The sequence below is a fragment of the Sinocyclocheilus anshuiensis genome, unplaced genomic scaffold (assembly GCF_001515605.1).
Source record: "Sinocyclocheilus anshuiensis isolate Anshui unplaced genomic scaffold, SAMN03320099.WGS_v1.1 scaffold419, whole genome shotgun sequence".
NCBI lineage: Eukaryota > Metazoa > Chordata > Actinopteri > Cypriniformes > Cyprinidae > Sinocyclocheilus > Sinocyclocheilus anshuiensis.
Genome location: NW_015548228.1, coordinates 617,826 through 623,244, shown reverse-complemented (window position 1 = coordinate 623,244; position 5,419 = coordinate 617,826).

Here is a 5,419-nt window from a genome sequence, read left to right as displayed (position 1 = left end):
AAAAATGCCAAATATCGGCCGATATATTGGTCGACCACTACTTTAAATATCAGTCTTTATTTTAGATTTTAGTTATTAAATTCGAATTTGTTAAATTATAAATTATTATTTAGTTTACTGAAAATTGTTTACATTTTTAGTCTGAAAAAACTCAATATTTGAAATATTTGTTCAAGCAAAGTTTAAACATCAAATGATACATTTAATAAGACAATTTAGACACCCTGAGAACACAGAAAAGGCAAATCATGTCAACCACTCAAAAATATGCATGTAAAAAAAAAAGTAAAAATATATATGTACAAATATGTATTAGTGTCTCTGACTGCAAATACATGCACACACATACATGCACTAAACCACAATACACGCATGCATACTATCCCTTTTCCTTCCAGCGGCCATGGCAACTACCCATTGCATCAGAATTTAATCACCAAATCTGCACAGTGGGTTGTTATCAGATTGTTATCGGATAATCCAGTCCACATTGAGAAATCATAACAGCGAAGAGGTGGAGACGCACTATGTCAGTTTTTGGCCAGTCCCGCTTCTTGTTTCTCATCAAGGCAAAGCTCAGTAAACGTGCCACCAATTGCAGTAATGAAGAATGGGAAATGAGGGTGGCAGCTTTACTCAGGTACCAAGTTTCCATGCTGGACCACCGAGTGTGGTGAAATGGGCTAATCTGAAACAGTCTGACAGGCCAGTCTGACCTGTTTACTAACTGCTGCATTCTGGGCCCATGACTGCCCTCCGTAGGTGACAACAGAAACACATCCCAGGAAATGTCACAACATATCATCCACTTTTAATCACGCTTGATGCTGTCAGCATAAAACAAGACTGAATGGGATGAACAATCATGAAGGGATTGTTGGAATTGTTTATCTCATATTACGGAAGAACTGAGATTGCAATTTAATGACACGATTTTGGTCCAACAAGTCTATTAATGGTCTAATTTTTGCTGCAAGCAGAGAGGAGAAAAAAAATCACAATATATTTTGATCTGATAAAAATACAACAGATGAATAAATTCAAACTTCTTTAACAACAATAAAGGTGTATGAACTGTGAATATTAAATGTAGGTATATAATTAGGAATATGATTAGAAATTTAATAATAATATACTTTTTCCTGGTAATTAGATACACTAAACACTAACACTAAATCTTTGTTCTACTGGCAGGTCAACTAATGTAAAAGCATGCCTTTTTTAATGAATCTCTAACAACCGTGTAGCAAAAAGCAGAGAAATCAATGAATCACTACAAAGCTGACACAAAAAAAACAGTTAACAAGACCTCATTACTGGGCAATGCCGAGACTAACAAGGCTGATAAAGAAAGTCAGCAAAAATGTGATGCTGATTCATTGATAATAGCTACTACCAAAAACATGGGACAAAATCAATAAAAAGGCGCCATGCAGATAAAGATTTATTAGTGTTAAAGGGGTCATATTATGCTTTTTCACTTTTTCAACTTTAGTTAGTCTGTAATGTTGCTGAGCATAAAAAAGATCTGCAAAGTTCAAAGTCTAATTCAAAAGGAGATATTTTATTTAACAGAAATCACTTTTTAAAAACTACAACGAACGACTCGTTTGGACTACAACGCATATTTTCTGGGATTTGTGATATCACAAATATCGACGAATGGGACGAGACCTGGTTGAGCTGCACTAGAGAAGGCAACGAGTGTTATCACTTTGTGATAGTTAGTATGTTTCACAACGAAACACACACGGTGGCCTAAAGTGAGCGGCGGCGGCCTAGAGTGAGCCGAGGCCGGGGGATAAAGTGTTTTAGGTAGGCGTGGTTAACTCTTAACTTTTATAATGAATATCTCTTTGGATTTGAGACTTTAGTCTTTGCAACTTTACAGATCTTCTTTATGCACCAAGAGCTTGTAACACTCCAAAGAGAAAGAAAAAATTGAAATCGCATCATATGACCCTTTTAAGTTAATTTTGTATTATTTGAACACATTGCTCACAATGCTGAGATACAGACACCATCTCCATGATCAGATCAATGATTTACACAAACGTTTTTATGGTGTTACCTACACATATTCTCAAGTACATGCAATATACACGTTTCCTTAGTTTTCTATTTTAGCATAGAATAAATAACATTTGAGTTATTGATATTAATGTGATAAAATGATAATGAAGGTGATAAAAAGTGACAATTCTCCAACATTATGAAGTTGAAGTACAAATTAAATGTCCAATTAAACAACATTAAAAGACAAAAAAAAATTGCATAATGAAACCTAAGCATCTTGAGGCAAACTGGGACCAGATTTAAACATAAAAAGACAGATTTAATTGCACAAGACATTGCACAGCATTATAATATCATGCAGCTTTTGTTATATTTTAAAGATGTTATAGTGTTAAATTTAGAAATAGTTTTTTTTTTTTTCAAAAACAACATGCTTTTGATTAAAGTCAGCTCTACAGACCTCACAGTGCTGTTAAAGAAGTTTGGTTTTGTCTAGACATGTGCATTTGTATAAACTGAGTAAATATCCACGATTCCGGTGACCTGCTGTGATGTTTAGACTGTCTCTTCAAGTCATGGGATGGCATCACTTCTCTAAGTCTCCTACTCTTCCCAATAGTCTATTCAAGTCCCAGTCACCAAACTAAATTTAACACGTCACCGGGCATATTCATTCTCAGGTACACACACTGTTAGCTATTCTTATCTTTTAAGGCTATAATATAAATGTGCCATCAGTAAAATATTCAAAAACACTCACAGAAATGCTTCCACATGTCAATCACATGTGCTCATTGATTTCCATATGAATTTGAAGGCTGCTGGCAACCGTAAGCTGTGTTAAAACCCTTCAGAAGGTAACAGATTGCCTGTTCTCCTTACTCACCTTAAATGTACACCTTATCTACATTTGAGTAATGCCTTTAGATGTAAACAAACAAAAAATCTCTGCCATATTGTACTTAAAACAGTGTAAAATTAGGATTTTAAAACTAGGGGGGGGCTAAATTACTTTTAATCACTATAAATTCACATTATACACATTATTCATATAACAGCCTCGATTTTTAATAAGTATCTGAAAACCTACTTTGAAAAGTCATCTGAAGTACTTTGAAAACACACCTTCTTCAAAGGTTTAAACATTTTACATGACTCTAATAGTGGGTAGAAAATATACAAAGTAAATATCCTCCATATATTAAATCATTTCTTTAATATACTGACAATTAAAATACTGTCAACATAAGTTATTTACAACAATTATTTAATTTTGGACAACAATAACTGTCTTTTTTAATGTGTATTGTACTGGTTTGTATTGTGAGTTTCTTGCTAATGGACCTTGAGTCTGGAAATAAAGTTGAATGAATAATATTGACTATATCAGGCTTAATACTTGAGTTTTCAGTACATATAAGTCTTTATGAAAATATAATTAGGCTATGCCTTTATATAATCATCATATTTGGGGTTCTTGCTATCAAAAATCCCTTGTGCTTGCAAAAAACAAGCACCATAAAGATACATTTAACTTCATCTTGATCATCTAAATGTTCATCTACTGTACGTATAGGCTCTTTATAAACGCAACATGACAAAGGTTTTTTTTTTTTTTTTGGTCAGTTGTACTTTTTGGTTGAATAACAACAGGCTTTTGTTGCGTGCGAACGTGAGGTCTCAGTTTTTGAAGCGACTCTTTCTTTCATTTATCATTTATCAAAAATTGCCAATGCCACAAAAAAAATCTGACAATGTGAAAAAGCTCACAGATACCTGTTCTCTTTGGAACAGCGGGTCCTCGTCGCTAAGAACTTTATGCGAACAGTAGCCTAATGTATGTAGCGTACTCCATGCTTTTCTGTAATAACGCTGATATCGTTACATATACAGTTTGAGACTTTATATTAATATTACAGTTTACAGTCCATTTGATGCCTGAAATTACAAAGAAAAATAAATAGACGGCATGCACAACTCTACAAGCATATTCAATTCTTACCAGTAAATGAGCGAAAGTCCATCAAAACGCTCGAGCTCTCTTCCCCGGGGGTTCAGATAGGACATCGCATCCAGCAGAAACGTTAATGTTAAAAATAGTCTGCTCTGGAAACGGAATTAAATGCTGCCTCCAAATACTAGCACCAGACACATCACCGCGATTTCATATCATGCTCGTGGTTCGCAGCCTCGCTCAAGAGTCAGCGTTCATTCAGCATTAAATCAATGATACAGCAACTGCCAGGCGAGAGAGCGACTCAACTATGCCCGTTTCTAATCTGTAAAACACGTGGTTTTCATGCTGACCTGGCCGTCTGTTAGACAAAATCTACATCTTGTCGACAGCCCTCTGATCACATTACTTTGACTTTTCCTAGGTACCAGGTAATGTCAACCTCTGTATATACTGAGATGTGTGAGTATAAGATTCACTGATTGCCTCTCAAAAACCGTGAGCTGTCTACCTAGAGAGCATTTTAGAGCATCATATATAGGCTTGTTGCTGAGATAGGTAACTAAAATTTGAGGCATGGATAAATATATAGAGACAATTGTAGTTTGTATAGCGTGTGTATAAGTTTGTATAAGTGTGCAGTCAGACTGCGGTGAAGCCATATGACCGTTCAGTTTCAGGTAACTGAGATTAATAGTGCTGCTTTTAACCTGTCCTAAGAGATCTGCTGCGCTGCAGCCAAAACACCAGGGGAGTTTCCAATTTCCTCACATAGCCATTTGTTTGTAACACCAGTAGTCTATCTGTCCCAGTAGCCTCATACTGTAAGCTAAATCAAAACCTGTGTCTACATTTTTTCTTTTAGTGCTCTGCAGGACACTGGCCCTCCAGGACCGAGTTTGGACACCCCTGTTTTAGTGCATAAACTGTCACTGTTTATAATTACTTTAATCACACATTTACCATGATAATCACACTTTGTCGAAAAATACTATAGTGAGGCCTATTGTAGTTCATGTAAAATCATAAGTTAATAAAGGACAGGACTCATAGTGTAACTAGTGTAAAGAAGCATGGATAATGGCAATAATGCACAGACAAACTTCTAATACTCAATTATTTAACTGTTTGAGAACATTTCAGTTTGGTAAACTTGGTGGCCTTTGTAAATGTGATTAATAATATGTGACCCTGGACCACAAAACCAGTCATAAGTAGCACGGGTATATTTGTAGCAATAGCCAACAATACACTGTATGGCTCAAAATTATTTAAGTCAAAAATCATAAGGATATTAAGTTAAGATCATGTTCCATTAAGATATTTTGTAAATTTACTACCATAAATATATATCAAAACTTAATTTTTTATTAGTAATATGCATTGCTAAAAACTTAATTTGGACAACTTTAAAGGTGATTTTCTCAATTTTCTCAATTTTTTTTTTTT